The sequence below is a fragment of the Gopherus flavomarginatus genome, chromosome 3 (genome assembly GCF_025201925.1).
Source record: "Gopherus flavomarginatus isolate rGopFla2 chromosome 3, rGopFla2.mat.asm, whole genome shotgun sequence".
Taxonomy (NCBI): Eukaryota; Metazoa; Chordata; order Testudines; family Testudinidae; genus Gopherus; species Gopherus flavomarginatus.
Window position 1 is genome coordinate 208,228,156 of NC_066619.1, and position 22,866 is coordinate 208,251,021.

The following is a 22,866-nucleotide window of genomic DNA, read 5'->3' on the forward strand; positions in this document are numbered from 1 at the left end:
TCCGTGTGGTGGGTTGGGGGGTGCGGGCAAGTGGCTGGGGTGGTTCCAGAGGGTGTCCCATTTTCCCTTTGGGAAATATGGTCATCCTAGATTATGATGAAGAGATATGAAGAACCATTGTGAGTGGGCCGATTCTACCTGTGGACAGAAAGCAAAATCAGGGAGTGGTGGGAAGGGCTGTTTTCCCTGAAGATTGCGCAATGATAGTAACTTTGGCCTTAATAATTGTTGGATATTACCAAAAGAGTTAGATTTTTGCTCAGCATAGTTTTCAGAGTTGTTGGACACCCACAACTCTCAGTGAAATCATAGGTTGCTCTGGATGCCCTGCACCTTGGAAACCTGGTCTTTATTAACTAGTATAATGTGTTTAATGAAAAGTTGCAACTTATGGTCCTTTTAGTGAAATACACAAGAGAACTGATTGTCTTTTTTTTCTGCCTGACAGGCAGAAAAAAAACAACCCTATTGTATCAAACTATAATATCATGACAATTCCAGACTTTGAAATGGCTGCAAATTAGAAGAGCAAATGATTTCACTAAGCCACCCATTTTGCTTTAGAATTACATAATGTAATGGAACAAGTTATAGTAAATAAAAAAGACTTCCTAGTTTAATCTAAAAAAATAAAAATATTAAAGTTAAGACATGACCCATAAGTCAGTCTTTGAGAGCTACATCATGTTCTTTTCTGAGATCACTGCAACATCTGGCAATAATGGTGTAATATTGTGAACTGAAAACTGAATTTTTTTGCTCAAAGCCAATTTTTACATCTAGGGTGTGAATCCTTTAATTTAGGCCCTTTAAGCTAAACTCAGAATTGCTGTAACTGGGTGCAACTGAACATAATGGAGGCATCCTCCTGTGTTTCAGGTATGAATTTGATTTTTTTAAGGATGGGTGTTATCATGGAAACATGGCAGAACTTGAAGTGTAGCATTGCTGTCAGTAGAAGCTAGGGAAATTAATGGAAAAATTACATCTTTTACTTTGTACAGAAATTTAGAATACTGGTTATTGATGATGGAAGTTTATGATTTTTTGTATTTGTTTATGTGGCTTAACCTAGATGGGTGAAATATCTATCTTTTAAAGAAATATTAAAGGCTACACAAGCACTAAAAAAAGTGCAGAATGACAGCTCAGTATAATTAGATCACAACTGAGAAAATCTTTCAAACAGAGTAACACAGACAACATTCACTTGAAACCAGATCAATAACTTTTTGTTGCTGTTGTTTAACTCAGCAAAATAACTGCATGGCCCACAAACAAAGGTATGCTAAGAACTACTGGAAGGCTTTTTACTGACATTGATATAATCCTTGTACTTGCATTTGCAAATACATTCACGTACTTAGTCACTGTTGGCAAGGCTCACACTGCGGCCCTTAGTAAATGGGAGGGTTTGACTGAATAATGATTTTTGGTAAGGACCTAAAATAGGCAACAATGTGAAGCTGTGTTAGTTTGAGAATTCAATATAGCAGTGATTTGACTGTGTAAGTTTAGTTTTCATCGGCTATCAAGAGATAATTTTGTAATTTAGAGTTTTTGGAACTTTGCACTAACAAATCCCATTGTTATCTGTGTGTGTGTGTATGTATATTGCAAGGATGAAAAATGACTGTTTTCTAATCACATTAACTGAACAAAAGAAATATTCATGGGCCACAGTGTTTGAATTACTCTTAGATTATATGTTTAAAATGTCTATTTGAAGATAGCAATACCATTTTACTACTTGAAAAGTCTCTGCCCAATAGGTAAAATCTCTGTTATTTTTAAACCTGTGATTCACAGCTCTAAAAGAAAGCAGCATAGTGTAAACCACACAGACACACATAAAGATTTTAAAGAGGTACAATAAGAATTTACATGTTGTAAATTCTAAGTGCATCATTTATCATATGATTAACCCTAGTAACACGATTGATGTCAGAGAGTTCAATTCTGCACACTCTTCCTCATGTGAGGAGTCCTTAATCTTGCAAGCAGTAACAATGACGTTAACATGACTATCTATGTGTGAGTAGGGACTACTCAAGTAACAAGGCTCAGGCCCTTTGTATGTGTATACAACATTACAAAATGTGGTTGTGTACTTTACTTTTTTTAAATTTTCACTGGTTTTGTAACATGTTTCAAAATATAGTTTTCAAAAAAATAATGTAATCAGTCTTTGAAAGCAAACTTCCTGAAATTGCACACTTCTTTAAAAAAAAAAAAAGAGGAGGCAGGGACAAAAATCAAGGATTAACATGTTTATGAAAATCCTGAATATATTTATAAACAAATATTCACATGTGTTAAAGGTGATATAGACCTCTAACTGTAGGCTCATGAAGGTTAACAGTCTATTTGAATGCTGTATATAAATTCCCACCCGCTTTTCTTTGGGGTAGGAAGGAGGGAGAGCTGCTTTATAATTAGTGAGGGGAAAAGGACATTTCTTACATCTATGTAACAGGGTTCAATACTACTTAAATGTAATTAGAACATTTACTTTTGCCTGAATTTATCAGCTTTTAACTCTACATTTCACCATGCCTGCACTGCTGCCAAGTAACCTAACTTATATTGTAGCTGATAAATATTCACTAAAATCACACTTTAACTTTAAATAAATTGTAAAGAGAAAATGTTGCTGTAATAACGTGGCAGTAACTTTTCTGCTTCCGGAATGAAGCAGATAAATAATCTCCATTTAATGCTTATACCTATTAAGGCTACTTGCACATTACAAATACGTGATGCAGCACATGACTTTTAGATTTGGAGTCTAAGGAAAATTCATTGCGTTGGCCAAATTAATAAATAACGTCACAAAATGCAGGATGGAGACTTAATTTGTCTCCCTGTTCCGCTCAGTCACCTCACTGGCGCTGCTACAAACCATCCATTCATTTTGGAATCAGCGTTTAGCTCTCCACACACAAATCCCTGCTCCTCTCGTTGCATACTCAGGACGCTGAGAATTTACAGAAGCAAGCAACGCATCTTCTACAGCAAACCCTTAAATGGAGCAGAGCGCTCTGCTAAGCACGCCAAAGGATAAACGCTGCTGAAACAGCGGCATTTCATCTGCCCACGCTTCCCAGTTCCATTCAATTACCAAACAGCAGCGGCCCTGTAATACAATATAATACTGTACTATTAAATCAGAGCTCCACATTTACACCTACTTCTAGCCCAGAGGAAGGCCTGACATTCACCAGTCAACACTGGAACAACCAACGCACAACTTTCAAAACACGTACCCCTATCCACCTTGGTGAAGAAGCGAGGACGAGCTCTCAGAGAGATTTCAATTTCACAAGTTTGTTGTTGATTTTATCAACCACCTTAAGGCATCACTCCTCTTCTCTGCCACACATACAGACGCCAGGGCAAACATCAGGCATTTCTTTTGCAAATCCTCTCTAATTCCTACTTTGCTCATTAGTTCCCAGCCTGACCTTACATACCACTCGCCCACAGGGGAAATCGATTAGAGATGTACTCGCCCCAAACCTGGAAGTTATGTGAAGTATCTTCTTCAATGCAGGTTAATTAAAATCCATCAAAAATATAATAGCCCGTCCCCTTTACAAACTGGGAATTATTTGTCTATGATAAACCCAACATCAGGATTATAGAAACTTCGCAACAAAAATAATCCCCCAACTTCCCATTCTGCATTCCTCTCTTGCTTGCAGAGCCCATTTTGATGCTGAAAGCGGCTGAAATCTTTCCCAATTGTTTCCTTTGCACTGACCTCAGAGCTAACAAGCTCACAACTTTGCACTTCTTTTGGCCAGTCCCCCTCTCCAACAAATAGACATGCATTTCCATTCAAACAGAGCTTCCTCCTTACCTGGTCTAACAGTCACAAAAGTCCCTCAGGAGAAAACAGTGAGTCCTTTTACAAGAATGGTGCATACAGAAATATTTCTTTTCACCACACGTCCAAACTGGGATCACGCAACGGGGAGAAAAGGGAGCCAACAGTTTGGGTAAAACTCCGAAGCAATCCCCAGGAACTAGTCTAGCAGGGCGCCCAGGAGCAGCAGAGCCGGCGGGATCTCTTCCAGGGGCGATCAGCTCGTTTGCCAAGTTGCTCCTAGGTGGGTGATGGGCGGAGTGGAAGGGGGTGGGGCGCTGTGGTCTTTGGGGGGGTGGGGAGGTGTGTAGCTCGCGCGCGGTCCCGGGTTCAGCACCAGCCGCGCCGTGGACAGCACCAGCTGCTCCTAGCCTCCAGTTTGTCTCAGTCACTGAACCCGCCTGGCTCTCCCGCCTCCTTGCTCCCCGGCGCTGCCACTCACCCCCGGCGTGTCCCGCCTCCCCCTCCCCAGCCCGCACGTCAGCCCCGGCTCTTTCCTTATTTGCATGGAAGTCAAGGAGGGGGCAGCCGCGGGCAGCTCAGCAGCCAGCAGGAGCAGCCGGCCATAGCGGGTAGCGGGGACTGCCAGCCAGGGGATGACCGCCCAGCCATAACCCTCCCGCTGCAAAGCTCCCAGCCCACGAGCAGGCTGCTCCTTCTGTTCACAGTCGGATGGTCGTCTTTGTACGCCCAGGGATCAGCCGCCGCACAGAGCTGCAGGAGCCTGGTTTCCTAAGCACGTCTAATTGCCTCCGGCGTGTGCAAGTGCTGAGAACTTGTGGGGTTTCCTGAAGAGGATGAGAAACAGGAATTTAAGCCCCCTTCCCTTATTTTGGACCCCTGGTAACGAACTAGCACCTCTAACTGCACTGATGCAATTTGAGACCCACCCCCCTTTGGAATTTAAAGACAGCCAAACCCGGCCCGGATCGTCTTCACTGATTTTGTGTGTGTGTTTGTCAGAGAGAGGGAGAGAGAGATCCCAATGTCTGTTTGGGAGAAGAGTGCAATCACCCCCAAAATAGCAAACAATTCCCATCTTGAACTCAGAGCCTGCTTCCATTCTAAAGGCAGAATGGAGGTTATGCACTTTTTATGAGATCGCATAGGTCAATTGGCTACCTGAAAAATCAAGTATGCTAGAAGCATTGCACAGCCTGTAGCAGTAATCCCTACTCTCTATATCATATTTTAGTGGCCCAGTTCTGAGGTGAAGTTTTTCACTAAAATCAGGATACTGATTGCTCAGGCAAAATTCACACATGGGGTATTATTTGTTGGTGGTGTTAGTACACATAAGGAAAAATATGGCTAAAGAGCAGGACCGGCCAAATTATGATTCTCAGCTCTTGTAAAAGAAATTTAGTCCCTTTGAAAAGGGCAGAAAAAGAAATTGACAGCAATATAATACCTAAAACATTGGCAATATTTTCATGGAGATAGGGGACTTATGCAAAAATAAATATATCCAATAGAGAGATTCACTGGAATATGTTTAATTTCTTCTCTCCCCCCTAGAGCAATCCGATGTATTACTTTTTAAATGTATGGGAGAAAATTAATAAATATGAACCTCTTTTCTTGAAAGGGTTACTGATGTTGAAATTACAGGTACATAGTTCTGGCCAGTGGGGTTAACACATATTCCAGATTAAAGTATTAAACTATCTTTACATCATCCATGACTAGGGTGAGACAGACTCAGGTCAGCTGCAGTGATCTATGGTAGCATGCCAAATCAGTGAATTATCCTTGCTGCTATATGTAAAATCAACACATATAGCAGCAAACATTAATAACAAAATATTTGATCATTCTAAATTATTCATTTTTTCAGTATATCTAATATGGCATGGAACTAAGTAAACAACATTTACCTTTAAGAACTCAACTATTTTAAATAGAAAAATTTTTATGTCACAGTATGATTGTGTTTGTTAGTGTGGTAGTAGTAAGGCTGTTTTTACACACACACCCCTTTACAGTATTATGCCTGTGTGTATCTTTATTCATGAGACTAGTCCCATTAGCTATACATGTAGTACATGCAAAGAGCCATATCCTCAGCCTTGATACATTCCCCTTGTTGTGTTCTGATTGTGCAATGGGGTCATGAAAGCAAGCTTAACTGACTTCCAGAGGATTCTGGATCATCCCCAGAGGGCCAGCAAAGCTGGTTCTACTCCAGCCCTCTTGTGACTTACAGAATAGGTACATGCAGAATGGGAGATTGTTGAGCACTCTTGTATTGTTGAATCTCCTCTTTCTGGAGCACAGTGTAGAGCAGCATTGAAATGTCCAGGCAGCTTTGACTCCTAGCCACTCAGCTACCCCAGGGCTGCTCTGGCACAGGTGAAGATCTAAACCAAAACACAACTTCTGCTCTAACGTCAGGAAAAGTTGAATTCATGTACATGACAGCAAAATCAGGAACCCACATAGCACATATGGAGACTATATAGATAGATAGGAATAAATCAACACTAGCATGTATAATATGAAAAAATAAACCCAAAGTAAAGTCTACTAAATCATGTAAGTTCTGGCAAAGACAATATAATATTCCTTATTTATACTATTTGGCTTAGTAGGGCTTCTAATTTAAAAGACCACCAAAAGTAGCAACTGAAACCAGTAGAAAAAAATCTTCTAATCTGTAAATCTCATGTCCACTTAAGCCTTTTAATTTGGATACTAAATGTGTACACAAGAGAATGACACACACAAATTAGAAAGATCATCCAGCATTTCTACTATATACTGAATTACATTTCTCTAATCATGTTCCTGTTGTCTTCTCTTTTTTGGACACCTGCTGTGACATCTAATTTTTCAAACTTCCATTTAATTAGAATTCTTTTTCTGTATTTGTAGTACATATACTATGTTATTTTTCTCCTTCTTGCATCAGTTATCATGGCAATATTTGTTGCTAATTAAAAACACTTATTTTGAAAACCTGAGCTTTGCATCTTCCACTGGACAGATGTTTACCATTTTTCATTGTGTAATCCAGAAAAATAGGCCATGAAGCAAAATGTTTTGTGGGTAAATTAACCCACACTTCTTAATTATCTTAAGAAAGTAATAGATTGCACCATCACTACTCAGTTCTGGAAAGCTTAAGTCCACTGAGTCTCAGTTGTATTACAGTATAAACATTCACTTGATTACTTGTACCTTGCTCTAACACACACACACACACACACACACACACACATATATATTATGGAGAATGTGGTCTGTATTTAGTGATTATTTATAAGTAGGAGGAATTGCTGGTGCTTAGTTTCATGTTTCTGCTTTCCAAGGCTGTTTAATTTGGATGGTATTTGACATTATCTTGCCAGATGCAGTGTAATACGCCACACATTACAATATTCTTTATAATTAGTTATAGTTCACAGTCCCGAATGAATGATTTTTACCTGTTAATGTTTGTTTTGCTTCCATTTGGAAACATTAACTGTTATAGTCAAAGCATTTACAGTTTCTATTTCTGCTGGATACCTGCTGACTTTCTTGGAAGATTGTGATAAATTGCAGTGAATGTCAATGTTGCCTTACTAATTTAAGTCTACTGGAAAGGCAGTATTGCTCTTTGTTTTAACATTTTATGATTTAAAAAATAATTTAAAAAAACAGGCTTCAGTGCAGCAGTATACTACATGTAGGATGGCACATGTACGATGGACAACATGACAAAGATTCAGTACATAAGAGGAAAATACAAGCTAACTCTTGATGAAAGTTATTCAAATACCAGGGACTATTTGTCCAACATCTCTCTCTCTTATTTATTATGTACCAATCTATGGCACACCTACAGTATGTTGAACAACTGGTCCCTTTTATTCTGACAGATTTAGGTCTTTTTTCTTCGACAAATGTATATAAGGGCCCTCTCCTAAATTCTTGGCATCTGAAGTTTTGGATGCAAAAGGAATGTAGAATTAGGACACGAAAATGCAAGAATATTTTGTAGGTAGATTCCCCCTTCCACCCTTTTGCTTCTGTTATCTTTTCCATTTTTAGTACTTGATGTCCTCTTTAGTCAGTTTTCTATACATGGGGCTTGAATTTTGCATCCATGTTGCTATAGTATATCAGCATGCTGCCACAAAAGAGTTTCAGAGGGACAGATTTTGCCACCCTTGCTCATGTGGAATTGTACTTTACTCCACAAGTCATCCCAATGGCTTCAATGGGATGTACAATGTAGCAAAGTACTACTACAACAGGAGTAAAGGTGACATAATATGGTGCTGAATGGTCACTTCATATTTCTTGGGCAGAATTGAGAGTCTTATCCAAAGCTCATAGAAGTCAATGGCAAGACTTCCAGTAACTCCTATGTTTGGTTCAAGCCCTGAATGAACTAAAATGTTTAATATTGCCTATGTTTTATCTTTACTTCTTTTATGGTCTAGTAAAGAAAGTTCTTCCAATGAAACAATTTTTAAATCTACAGTATACCATTTGATAAGTCTATTAAAAATATAGTCACCTTAGAATTAGAGAATTTTAAATCTGATTTCCCAGTATCAATAAAGTTTAGTCCCTGTTATTTACTAGTTTGTAACATACAAGTCTGAACAAACCTGAATTGAATTATACTTACAATACAAACAAACATTCTTTAAAATCAAGCCAGTACAATAATTTCCAATCAGTTTTACACATTGATTTCTTTTATTAAGTATTTTCTTGGGAACTAATGTTAAGCAGATATCTTTCAGGGCCAAATTATATCAGCCTCCCTCTCCTTTCTGCTATATCCACCCTGTGCTGCTGAAGTGGCACAAAGTAATAGGAACCAGACTTAAATGGCCTGCACAGGGGAATTTTGCTGGTATAAAGCTGCTGGAGGTGGCCAGACTACCCTATCTCTCCTCTGGTGTAGGGGAGGCAGATAGCACATACAAGGGCATAGTGGAGCCAAGTTCTCCTACACCTAATTCTTCACTGGTAGAAGCTCATATAGGGGATTTATACTAATGGGGTAATTTAGAGCAGGGATTCTCAACCTTTTTCTTTCTGAGCCCCTCCTGCCCTACCCAACGTGCTATACAAAATCCACAACCCACCTGTGCCACAACAACTGTTTTTCTGCATATAAAAGCTAGGATCAGCATTAGGGGGTAGCAAGCAGGGCATTTGCCCAGTGCCCCATGCCACAGGGGGCCCTGCAAAACTAAGTTGCTCAGGCTTTGGTTTCAATCCCAGGTGGTGGGACTTGGAGCCCCAGGCTTCAGCCCCAGGTGGCGGAGCGTGGGCTTTCTGCCTTGGGCCCCAGTAGGTCTAATGCCAGCCCTGCTTGATGGACCCCCTGAAACCTGCTTGTGGCCCCATGTGGGCCCTAGACCCCTGGTTGAGAGCCACTGATTTAGAACTGCTCTTGCACCTAGGCCAAGTGGTGCCAGATCAGAGCTATAGCTGGCTCCTAAATGTGTAGATGGCTCCTCTCCCTCCTATCACTGTATCTGAGTAGAGCTGAGATACAGATGAGAAACTGGCCCATTGAGTAATATCTGATGCCAAGAAGAGTACCATTGAAATCAATGAGAATGCTTGCCATAGTAAGGTTTCTACTTGATAGATATGCGCCCTAAACAAATGTTCTTGTAGAATACATGACCCAAATGATCTCCTTCCTCTAAGGTTTATTTTCCCTTTCCCTCCATATCATTACTGTCATTCCAATGAAGGAAGGAAAAATGGATTAGAGGATAGTGGCCTCTCTAATGCAGCTGATGCTAGTAGAGCACATTGATTAGCTAGAAGTAAGTAGCTGCAAAAAGAGGTTAGCTAGCTTCCTCTGTATCCAACATGAGACAGAATGAAATGTGTTTCAAATATAACTAATCTCTCACAAAATGAAGCTTGGAAGCCTGACATTCTTCCCCACATTATCTAGTGTACACATTCATTTACTGTCTATTTTAATGAATTTGACTCTGTAAATTGTTGTTGCATAAAATTATAGACCGTGGAGATATTTACAAAGTAAGCACAATGCAATGAGACTTTATATTTGCCATGATCTGCCATTAACAGCAGGACATCCTGAGCACGAGGATGGTAGACCCTGACAATGGTATAGAAGATAATTATTCAGATGGGATCCTGGAGAGAGGCTGTACCAACCAACTGGAATCAGAGAATTCCCTATTGACCAACGAATGATAGCAATGTAAGACATTGGGATACCATACTTCGTCAAGATAACTTCCCAACACGGGACTCAAATCCTAAAAAAAGCAAGGTGGAAACATGCTTAAAAGATGCATTTAGGGTAGAGAGCACATCCACAATAAGAATAATGCCAATGCATAAAACAAAATAACCAAAGTAAAAGCATTAAGGAGAACTTGAAGTGATATTAGACTTCTAGCTTTCCCCATTGTTTCTAAATCAAATAAATATTATTTTCATGATGTTTGTAGTAACTTTGCAATGGTAGTAATGCACATTGAGGTAACATTACATCTGTCCATGTATAAATCTATATGACATTTAAAATGACCAGAGATAGTTCTAGACATTTCGCCGCCCCAAGCAGGGCAGCATGCCACGGGAGGCGCTCTGCCGGTCACCAGTCCTGCGGTTCCGGTGGACCTCCCGCAGGCGTGCCTGCGGAGGGTCCACCGGAGCCGCCTGCTGCCCTCCCGGCGACCGGCAACCCCCCCGCGGCATGCCGCCCCAAGCACGCGTTTGGCGTACTGGGGTCTGGAGCTGCTCCTGAAAATGACTATGTAAAACTAATCCTAAAAAATGGTGCTAAATATTTAATTTTTTAACATCCAGTCTTTTTGGACTTAGCTTGAAGATTAATTATTCAACATATCTTTGAAATCTGAAAGTACTCAATATGTAGAGAGAATCAAATTTTATAGGTATATAAACACAATGCTGATGATATTCTGTAGCAAGTGGTCATGTTTACAAGAGATCTCTTAGGGCATCTACTGGACAACCTTAGTACTGCATGTGAAAGAAAAGGGTTTGTGGAATTAATCAGGACCTAACAATTAACTCTTATTCTATATTTTCCACAAACTAATAATAAATGTACATTTTAATGAGAACTATGTGGATAAAATTGATCAAGGTGAATGTGGGATTTAAGAAAGGCAAGCAAATAAATGAAAAGCAAATAGTGTATTAGGGCTGATCTTGCAATTCTGTTACTATATATAAAGTGATCATAATAAAAGGTTACTTTGTATATAGTAACAGAATTGCACATCTTAATATTCTTTCCACATTGCTCCAGTACAGTAATACCAAACTCTTTATTCTTGAGACTCAAAACCATAACAGGCTCATTAGGCTTAGTCTCCTAGTGCTAGACTTTATTTCTGTCATTCCCAACAGAGGACAAGTCCCTTCCTGAGATATCATATGGCTGAGGAATTGCTTTGTAGACTTAAAGAGAAAGGTGCCCGCAGGGCTGGCTCCAGGGTTTTTGCTGCCCCAAGCAGCAAAAGAAAGCCGCCGCGATCATTATCTGTGGAAGCTCTACTGCCGCCGCTTCAGTCTTCGGCAGCAGGTCCTTCACTCCAAGAGGGACCGAGGGACCTGCCGCCAAATTGCTGCCCAAGAGCCGGATGTGCCGCCCCTCTCCATTGGCCGCCCCAAGCACCCCTCCTGGGCTGGTGTCTGGAGCCGGCCCTGGGTGCCTGACTCAGGAATTAAACCTTAATCTCTCAGATGGTAAAACAAAGAAGGGTTATTTACCCCACAGAAACTCTGATTCTGATTTTGTCAGTGCAGGTCACTACCTCATGCATGTAAGATTACTGTTAAAAAAACCCAGTGTCTGTCAGGACCACACATGGAACCTGTGTCTGCTTGGGTTCCCCTCAGAGAGCATAAAAGGTGGGGTGGTCATGACCCTCCCTCAGTTCCCTCACAATTCAAAGCCCATAGCAAATGAGCAGGATCAGGGAATATACACTGACTACAAGATCTCAAAGAACCACAGATATCATCAGGTAAGTAACCATTCATTCTTCAAATATGGGTCAGTGTGGATCCACAATAGGTGACTGGGAAGCAGTATCCCCTCAGGATGGTGTAAATGAAGATTTTCAGTTGTATCAGTCAAACAATGATTGTAGTACTGCCTGAAATTGATGTATTACTCAGGAATTAAGTCTAAAATTTCAGTGCCACATTGCTACCTTAAGGATTTTTGATATTGGCACATTCCTGAAAAAGGTGGAGGACGTTGCTTTAGCTCTGGTGGACTGAGCGTGTATGTTAAGTGGTAACTTCATGCAGGACCAGCTCTAGGGTTTTTGGCGCTCCAAGCAAAAAAAAATTGACTGCCCCCCCACCCCAGCCCTGGGAACGCCCCCCCCCGCACCCCTTGCTGCCCCTGCCCTGGGCTTCCCCACACACACACACCTCCTGCCACCCCAGCACTGGGCTCTCTCCTTTCCCCCCACCAGTGCCCTCCCCTCACCCGCACTCCCCTGCCACCCCAGCCCTGAGCTGTCCCCCCGACCTGCAGCCTCTTGCTGTCCCAGCCCTGGGTCACTGGTAACCCGTCCCAGGGCGGATCATTCAGCAGGAATTTTGGATGTGCACAGAACACAGACAGGATTGGTACCCATATGGTTATAGAACTGCAGTAAAGTGGAACAATTTTCAGCTTGTGTGATTGGAGGATATCTGGATGCATATTATAAGACTATCCTACATAAATGAGGAAAAGTTGAGATGCCTTTATTATTCTTTTGTTCCACTCTTTGTTTCTATGGGGAATTTGCCAATGCAATATTACTGTCTTCCTTTTAAACAAATACAACTTTTTTTTTTAAAGGGCAACAGCTGTTGAAAATAGCAATTCCAGTCCTAAAAACCACTGGGAAGTATTTCTTGCTTCTTCATTTCTTATCCTACTTCTTCTACAGCAAGTTACAGTGGGATCAGTATATTTGATTTTTGGAGAAAGAAGTAACAAGTGACCAAATTGAGCTTGAGCATGCCTGAATTTTGAGGGTGTTCAAATCTGCAAGGCAGGTGCTAGATTCCCTTTCTGAATATTAGCTAAATATGGAAAGGAAAAGTCAGTTTCTGCTTCCATGGCTCAGAAGTGGAAATCCTCCTATGTGCCTGGTACTGTATCTAAAGCTGCCAAAGTCCCCTAGCAGAGGACTTCTCCTCCCTTACTTTTCACTTTAAATTCTAGTGGGATCCATGTACTTCCCTTGCTAGGCTTCAGATAGAGGTGCACTGTCCATTTAGTCCACCCAATTCCTTCTTTGTGGGCTGCAAGGTGAAGTCACACCAGTATCCCTAATGCAGTCTGTGGAAGTCTTCTGAAGGGGACATCTGGGGCAAAGCCTTCTACTCCTTGGGCACATTTGTTCCCCATTCACAGTGCCACCCCTTTCAACTTGCAGCATGGCTCAGCTACCTCACTCCCTAGCCCTCCCTTCCTGTTGATAGCTGGCAAGGACTTGCTGGGAAATGTAGTTCTTTCCCTGCTCCAGGGCTGGTTCTATAGGCAGGGATCTAGGCAAGGAACTACAGCTCCTAGGGTCCCGTGGGTTCTCAGCTCCCATGCTGGATCCCCAGCTGCTCGGTGGCTCCGCTTATGCAGGGCTGTGAGAGGGGAGGAAGTGAGTTTAAAAAAAAAAATGGCCAAAATGACGCCCCCTGGAAATGTGACGCGCCAAGCACCTGCTTGTTTTGCTGGTGCCTAGAGCTGGCCTTGACTTCATGAGATATATTGTGATATTCATTTTAATATCCTTTAAGGATATAAATTAATGTTTAGCACACCTAGCTATAGCTATAAATTGATGGGGCAACAGTCTGAAAGGTTTGATCCTGTCAATCTAACATATGCAATTTCTTTTCTCCCAGTGCAGAGTATTGTTCAGGAAGAAGACAGGCAGGTTGACTGACCTATTTAGATGAAATTCTGAGGCCCCTTAGAAATAAACTTTAGGTGAGGCTGTACCTTCACCTTACGCCTATAGAATATCATATAGAGGAGTTGGTCTATAAGCACCTGAAGCTCACATATTCTTCTGGCCACAGTGATACTAAGAAGAAAGTCTTCAGAGTGCAGAACATTCTGAGAGAGGTGCAAATGGATTATCGATCAGTCTCAGGAAGACTATATTGAGGACCTGGAAGTAGGAAGGTATCCTCTTTGTTAGGGTTGATACTTGTACTTTCTGTAGGGAGCCAGAGGGAAAATTCTCTGGTATCACAGAATGGTCCAGGGAATGGAGTTCTCTCTCTGTCCTCTGGTTGAAGAATCAATTTCCCTGAAAGGATTGTGGTCTGTATTACATGTGGTACGCCAAATAACCGGAGCCAGGAAACTTGGCCACGGATATCACTATGAGACATGGACCTTACAGCTGTACCAGAGGACACCTAGCTATTAACTGCCTCTACTTGGTCTTTCATTTCATCTCTGCCATCCTGCAGAATTTTTCAAAGGAAGAGTGATACTTATTTCCCATACAAGGTATTTCTACTTAGCAAACAATGCCTGGTAGCTTGCCACCAAAAGCTGATGAATAAGCCTTTCACCCAGACACGTCTAGCTTCTTGGAAACTTTCTCCTGAGAAGTGCCTTTAGTGGACTTTTCTTGAACTAAGCTGACCAAAGACCATGAGTGTGGGCAGGCAGGCAGGCAGGCATAAATAAATAAATAAATAAATAAATAAATAATAAAAAACACTTGTTCAAAGAATTCTTTGGCATCTGCAACTTTTCTCCATGTACTTGGAGATGGGGTTGAGAAGGTCGTGGAGGGTGAAGTGTGTCTGGAGTCTGTCAAAGCCCTTTAGCTGATTCCAGGAACCCTTCATTAATAGGGAGGCCAATTCTGGCTAATGTCATTACACACAGACCATCGAAGAGCTTGTGAATCTTTTCTAGTCGTCAGGGGCAGCTCTAGGAATTTTGCCGCCCCAAGTATGGCAGGCAGCCTGCCTGCCACCCTCGTGGCAACCAGCAGAGCGCTCCCAGTGGCTTGCCGCCCCAAGCACGCGCTTGCCGTGCTGGTGCCTGGTGCCGCCCCTGCTAGTCGCAATGTCCAGGGTCTCTGCATTTTGGGACAGAAGGTCCTGGAAGGCTTTAAAATCACCTACTTCCAAGGCAAGTGCAGGTGTTACCGCCTCATCTAGTGGTGAGGAGAATTTTGTAGGTGGAACTCTCTTACCTCTTTTGCAGGTAATTTTTTTAAACCACTTCTTGCTTTGTCCCTCTCCCCCTTTTGGGACTATAGAGGAGTAGCATGCCTCAGTTTCAGTGTTGGATAAAATGACAGTGCACAAAATGGTACAGAGCTGTGTAACAAAAGGTGAGGCCCTAATCCTACCCTTTCGCTCTCTTGCAGGATACAAGTAACTTCCAGTATTCTGCAGTAGGGGAGAAAATAGGGCTCCAGGTTTCTAATGTGCATGATTTTCTCTTCCTTTCCCTCTTCTCAGCCCAGCCAACAAATCCAAGATGCACAGGATTTCAGCCCCTGCACCTCCACACCACACTTTTTGCCATCTGCTACTCAACCCTTTCTCTGATTACAGCAGCTAGCTATGAAGTCAGTAAGCACATACCTGACAGGGCCATGACATCCTGAACTGTATAGGACTCTACATTGTATGGCAATTGATAATTAACATGCTAACATAATATAAGGCTAGAAACTGATTTTGAGTTAACTAATCCCAATATACATTGTGAAAATGGAGAGAAAGAGGTGAAGAGTACTAAACACCATTACAAATATTTTATAAACATATTACATTGTAACCAAATGTTATTCAACATTTTAATTGAAAAAAGACATCTGTTTTATAAAATGAAGTACTAAAAGGCCCACTTTGACATTTCACAGATAAGTGGGAAGGAAAGAGTACTTGGTACTTGTTAGTGAGCTGAAAGTGCAGCTTCTTTAGTTTCTGTACATCTTAATAACAAATCTGTTCCAGGATTTAATTAATGCTCTTCCAAAATTCAGCTAATTTAAAATTAGGGACTCTGAATTAAATATGACTTACTAATCAAGTGCTAAAGTCTATTTTTATCAGTACTGTCCTTTATTATTTATAGAATTATGAGATTTTTCAGAAAAGTCTAATTTTAATTAAAAATTTCTCAGATATCTATAAAAAAGACAAGAAAAGTACATTTCAGTCTATTCAAATACTCAATTAAAAGATCTTGTGCAAAATATCATGTGGGAAATTCATATAATCTTTCCATTCAGTCTGAAAGTCAGGAAACAGGCTGAATGGATTCCTACTGCTTATTCTTTACACATTTTTGGAAAGAAATTTAGAAAAAAAAATCCATTGTCATGGGATTAAAATCAAAATCACAATAGCTGTTTTCAGAGGAACTAATAATACAGGAATACAAGGAAACAAATGCATCACTTTTTTACGGAATTGCTAGATTAGTAGTTCATATTCACAAGTGTCAAATCTATTTATAGTACTTCTGTGACTCCCATCACCATATATCTGTGCATTTTTCAGATATTTATGTATTTATCCCTGAAGCAGCTCTGAGATATGGAAGTATCTCCATTTCTTAAAAGGAGAAATGAAGTACAAAGATTAGGTGATTTGTGCAATATCAGACAGGAAATCTGAGGTGAAGCTAGAAACCCAGATTTTCTGATTCCTAGTCCACTGTGTTAACTACAAGGCAATCCTTCCTTCCAGATCAGTATACAGATTTCAAAATGTTGGCTATACTTACTGGAGCAGCTAGAGGAGGACAGCAGACAAGAAACTGCAGTGTCTGACTGGGGAGGAGGAGGGAGCTGTAGGAGAGGAAGGGGTAGGGAAGGTGAGCCAATGTCAATTCTCTCTTGTGAGAAATCTGAGATTCCGTGTGGAGAGAACAGTAAAGGCAGATGGAGGGGAAGATTTTAAGGAGTGAATCAAAGGTAGTCCAAAAGCACTTGGGTTTTCAGGCATAGGATTCAATTAAATTGGAGTGTTTAGCTACAAAGATGACAGAACCTAGGAGAAGAGAATAAATTTGTAGTGGTGGAAATCAGCCTGGTCACAGTATTTCCACCCAAGAGACCCTGCAGCATGAGAACAAGAGCAGTGGAAAAGGAAGTTGGGATGAACCAAAGCTCTGAGTTGGTAGGGCTGACCTTGTGATGAGACAGAGGGGCAAAAGAGTTAAGGCAGGAGGAGAGCAAAACATGGAGAGATTGTCACAAATATCAGGCTAACTGCACCTCTGACCCCTCTCAGATAGGGCCTTGGGCTGCAGTTACCTGGTGCTAACTGTGATTACCTCAGTAGGCATGACTTGGGTTCAGTACCTGCAGTTCTGCTCCTTAGCAGCTATGGCCAGTAGCATCCACTGTCCACACGGATGTCTTACGGCAAAACATTGTTTATTTAGAACCAAAGCATTTAAGAGAAAAGAGATCTTAAAAGAATTAGTAGTCTTTACATATGACTATCTTCCCTAAGCCTTATAATTCCCTGTGAGTTTGGGGTGGTCTCGGTTGTTTCAGATGTTGCTGCAGGACTTGTCCCTCTGCTGTATTCAATTAAGGAATAACCTGCCTATAGGAAAGATTTCTTCTCCTCCTCCAACTTAATTGAATCCCATGCCCACATTGTGAGCTGCCTTTTCACCACATGCTAGTAGATGACTCATTTCCTGAAGCATAAGAGTATACATCCCTTATACATTTTATTCTATTAAATGTAACTGGGAGTTTTTATGATAAACTTAAGAGCCTAGTAGCTATTTGAACTCAGCTCTTGACCTCGATATTTTGTGGCAAGTTTCACATTAGTTATGCATTGTGCAAAAAATATTTCTTTTATTATTTTCAACTTGCTGCCTTTCAGTTTCTTCAGATATTGCCTCTTCTTCTGTTGGGAGAGGGTAAACAGGAGCTCCAGATTGGCCAAAGAATATTTCAGTCAAGCTATATACTCAAAAGAGGAAAGCAAACAAGTATCTCATGGGACATATCTAAAAGACACACCCAAATCCAGCAGTTGACATTTCTGAAGCTTCATCACAATTCAGTATTGATGCTTGTTCTGTTTATCCCCCATTATAGTCCTCTGATCCTTCTTTGTGGTGCTATCTGCCAATATCCATCTCCTGTCCAACATGCTGTATTAATGCCTTTGGCTATTGTTTTCTACCTTCTCAGAGGGAAAAAAAAAACTATGTTAAGATGAAGTTAAGGTTGACAGTACATATCAATAGTTTTTGGGTAAAATAGTTTAGAGGGAAGTTTAAATTATCCCCCAAATCAAGAATAGACAGACTGTACAAAGTTATGGTTACACTAAAAAAAATCTAAACATGCTAAGATATGGAAGCATGAGTTAGGGCACAAAAACAACCTTACCTCTGCATCCCAAAACTGAAAATTTGGTTTTCTGTATTTACATAGGGACATAGAACTGGAAGTGATCTCCTTGGTCATCAAGTCCAGTCCCGTGTTATTGCACGCACCATATCATATAATATAAATATATCAAGCTCCATTTTCAGACTAGTATCAGAGGGGTAGCTGTGTTAGTCTGGATCTGTAAAAGCAGCAAAGAGTCCTGTGACACCTTATAGACTAACAGATGTATTGGAGCATGAGCTTTCGTGGGTGAATACCATTTGATGAAGTGGATATTCACCCACAAAAGCTCATGCTCCAATACGTCCATTAGTCTATAAGGTGCCACAGGACTCTGCTGAATTTTCAGACTAGTTTGTTTATTTGCCCATCTTTTAGACTGTGGTCTATTTGACCAGCTCTATTAGATTGCAATAGCAACAATTTGCAATTCACATGCTACTAGTTCCATAAGTCATCTAATCAGGGAACAGAAGCAACAATAATTTTGTGAATATTCATAATAACTGCAAATTATCTGCAGTTTAAGACATATTTACTGAAGAAATTCACATGTAAATTTGAGTAATAAATTAATTCAAGAACTGTTGAACAGAAAATTTGGCTAACGGGGTTGGGGGGGCAAGATTAATGAATTATTCATTGTGAATTGTTTGCTCAGTTCTGAGCTATCCCTTTGAAAAAGAAAGGAAAATAATATCAGACATTGATTAAATCACACTACAATATTAAGCACCAGCACACAGATTCTGCTAGACATAGGTATGCTTCTGTTGGTGTCAGCCATGATATTGTTTGACAGTGTAAACAATTATGCAAATACACCCACATGTAAAACCAAAGTTACAAATCAAATCTGTGATCTAAGATAATCAATTCATATGCTAAGTAAAAGGATTTAAATCCTTCTATATTAAATAAACCACAAACAGTGAAATTACACCCCTAATTTAACATCTGCTATTTCCTTAGGGCTAGAATGAAATACAGCCCTCTGGGGTCATGCAAAGGAATTAGTGCATGTAAGGTCCCTCCCTATGTCCTTCCTGGCTATATAGGGCTTACTCAGTTTGTACCGGACAGCAAGCTACATGCAGAGGCTAACTCCATCCATGAGCAAGTAGATGGAGAGAAGACAGTGAAGGGAGGTGTAACTAAACTTGGCTTTGTCCTCAACCCCTTCCCCCCACACACTAGGTCATCTGACATGATACGGGAAGTAAGATTCACCCTTTCCAAGGCTGCACTAAATTATTTTCTCCCTAAAGCAAGTGGGCAGCAGGGTAGGAAACGTGACTGACAATTCCTTTCCAGGTCTACTCCTGGGGTGGCACAACCATCCTTTACCAAAAGTAAAGAGAACAATCTCCCCACCCAGCACAAACCCACAGTGGTAACAAACCAAGTTCTGGGAAACAGAACCCGTGGACTAAGTTTTGTACCTAACTTCTGATACACAAGATACCTAATAACAAGATTTTGAACTCTAAATAACCATAACAATTCCACTTTATTTTACACAATACTTTTCCTTAGAACTGTATTTCAAAATCCTTTCTAGAAGACAGTGAATGATGCATGTTACAGACAACCCTGTTATAGTGACATGAGGCCAGATTCTGCTCTCACAGGTGTAAATCAGAAATCACTTTTCTAGTCAATAAAACTACTCTGGATTTAAACCAGCATATCTAAGGGCAGCCTCTAGTACACTGTGTTGTGAATAAATTAAAACATTCACTCAAAGTCAATTAAAAAAAAAAGGACTCAAGAGGAGGCTGAGACAGCATAGAAAAGATCAGTCTTAAAATGAGATTAATGGAACTCATTTACTACATTTACTGTTTAAACATTAAAACAAACAAATAAAGGCATGAACCTGCAGTCAATAGGACAATTTGTGTGAGTAAAGGTTACAGAATTAGGTGCTAAATGAAAGAGAACATTGTATTACTGTATAAAAGGAAAGCAGAGAAAACAGCTTATAGTAATTTAGATGCATGGATCTCATTTCTACACTCAGTGAACAGCTCATCAGGCACCATTTCACAAGCTGGCATCTCAATGATAGGTTTGAACTGACCATTACATATCCTGCAATGTCAGTTCACTCACCTCTGCTTCTCTATGATCCTATCCTGGTGTTCAATTAATAGTTGCAGCTCCCTTGTTTCATTGTTATTTTAACAGTTAATCAATACTAAAACCAGAGCAGGTGGTGTCTGGAATACATTTATTTCCTCAAAGCATGTCTGCTCCACTCAGCCTGCAGAAAACATTTAGACTAAGACTGATTGTTGGAACATGATTCAGCCCTGAATAATTTTCCAGCGATTAACCTGAAATTTCTCACAAAAATGAGTTACGTTTGGTAAACTTTCATGGAAGCCCAGACAGGATTTGATGGAATCCTGAGAGCTGGCCTGGTGGGCTGATTGGACTCCAGGCTTTAGGGTTCATGGCTCTGTGACATCTCCATGCAAGGGCTTCCAGAATCCTTCCTGTGGAACCATGAAGCCCTAGGCGACCCAGCTAACTGAAGCTCAGCTTCTGGTTAAGCAGCAAGGAGTCTGGATATCCCTGGGTCTCTCAGGGCTTCCAGGTTCACTGCTGCAGAGCTGGGAGCCTCGAAGTCCTGGGATTTATCCCAGGGTCTGCAGCTCTGGGGCAGTCTTCATGGCAATGTTCTCCCCACAGCTGCAAACACTGGCAGCAACAGTAGCTGCAGAGTGAAACTGATATTGCCAGCTTCCCCACTGCAATAGCAACATGAATGTAAATGTCATTCAGCAGCTGTGAGTTCCAGTGAGCAAATTTCATTTTGGAAATTCAATGTCAGTGTTTCCAAAATTATTTTTTTCCCCAGAGTTTCTGATTTATGAAAAGTTTTGAAAACATTGGAACAAAGTCAATTTGGGATGAAACCATGTTTTGAAACGCCAACATTTCTCACAAACCAGAAATCATATGTTTCAGCCAGCTCCACTACTTAGTTGTACTGCCTAGCCCACTATGAATCGAATCCTGCTCAAACTAGTAACACAAAAACTCCCAACTGGAATTTTCATAGATTCCTATACTCCAAGGCCAGTAAGTATCATTGTGATAATCTAGCTGCCCTCCTGTATAACACAGGGCATATAAATTCCCCAAAGTAATTCCCAGAACATATCTTCTAGAAAAAATATCCAATCCTGATTTAAAAGTTGCCAGAGAGAGATCTACAACATCCTTGGTAAATTGTTCCAGTGGTTACTCTCAATTAACAATATACTACTTATTTCCAGTTTGAATGCCCTATTTTCAGTCTAAAATTTTGCATTAATTAGATTAACAGGATTTGGCCTTAAATTCATACTGCCTTAAATCATTTTAGCAGATACAACACATTTCCCTTCACTCTTCCTTTGTAGTTCTTAGAATTCAAGGTTATCAGTAGCATTAAATACATTACTAAATCTGATATGTGGAACATAAGAGTCAAGTGAAGGTTGGTAGAGGAGTATTTCCTAAATATTGTTACATCTCCATTTATGTAGCAATTCCATGCACGAAATATTTAGAAGGGTAGATTTTGGTGAAGTAATTGATCATCATTGCCATGAAGAGAAGAAAGGGTTGGTTCACTTTCCTGATTAAAGCTACACGTTAGTGTTTGCCTAGAAAGCTAGTCCTAAGTTTCCAGATGCTATGTAGATTCCTTGAGATGCCTAAAGATACATGTGGGCACTGAAATAAAGACATACTTTTTTTTGAATACATAAGTTTAAGAATATTTAACACCCTTAGATCCCTTTGATATTCGCAACTTAAAGTTTTAACATTTTGGTGTTAGTGATTTGTTTTTACGTTAATATTTTCTTCCACTTTCTTTTCTTTTCCAGCAGTATAGATAACACTGATTTTATGAAAACAACGAGTCCGGTGGCACCTTAAAGACTAACAGATTTATTTGGGCATAAGCTTTTGTGGGTAAAAAACCTCACTTCTTCAGATGCAAAACTGATTTTATGAGTTTGCGTTTATGAATCTAAAATTTTTAATGGTGCTATAAAGTTCATTTGTAAGGTCTTCACTTATATGTAAGTTCTACTTTCTCTGTCTCTTCTTTGACAACAGTTAGGAGATATTAGATCTGTGGAGACTACTAATTTTCTTAGGAACTCATTGCACTTCATGAACTTTTTAAAAATTCAGTAGGAATTTTGCCATTGACGGTACCATCTAAGCTGCAGTATCACACAGGGAGATCATATTCAATTAGTTTTCTACCATGAATCTTAATTCTTTTTAGAATCCCTGCTTTCTAAGAGACAGTGCCCATCTTGTAAATGTGACCACTTTCTCTGTTCTTAGGTGTACTACCCTAAATTTGTCAGTCTTAAAAACTCACTGTTCAAATGAGACAACTTTACCAAGCCATCTAAGTAACTATTTATAAATTTACCAATTGTGGTGTCAGGTGCAAACTTTACCAGAAATTTTTTTTGGATCATGCAAAGATATTGAACAGCATTGGACCAGGAACTCTGTGGGACCCTACTAAAAATACACACTTTACAATTACTTTTTTGATCTGTTAATGAGTTTTTAATCAATTTATTTTCACAATAGACT

General features: G+C 40.3%; 1 protein-coding gene across 3 annotated transcripts in view; it reads right to left on the reverse strand.

Moving 5' to 3' along the window:
* FSTL5 (follistatin like 5) overlaps positions 1–4,146 on the reverse strand; it is a 593,647-nt gene extending 589,501 nt beyond the window's left edge. For 2 of the 3 annotated variants that reach the window (XM_050946344.1, XM_050946342.1), the window contains exon 1: positions 3,863–4,146. The gene's annotated coding sequence lies outside the window, so the exon portion shown is untranslated. Of the gene's footprint in view, positions 1–3,266; positions 3,344–3,862 lie in introns of those variants that run through there. The other variant, XM_050946343.1, reaches the window with a different exon arrangement.
* Between the last annotated feature and the right edge of the window lie 18,720 nt (positions 4,147–22,866).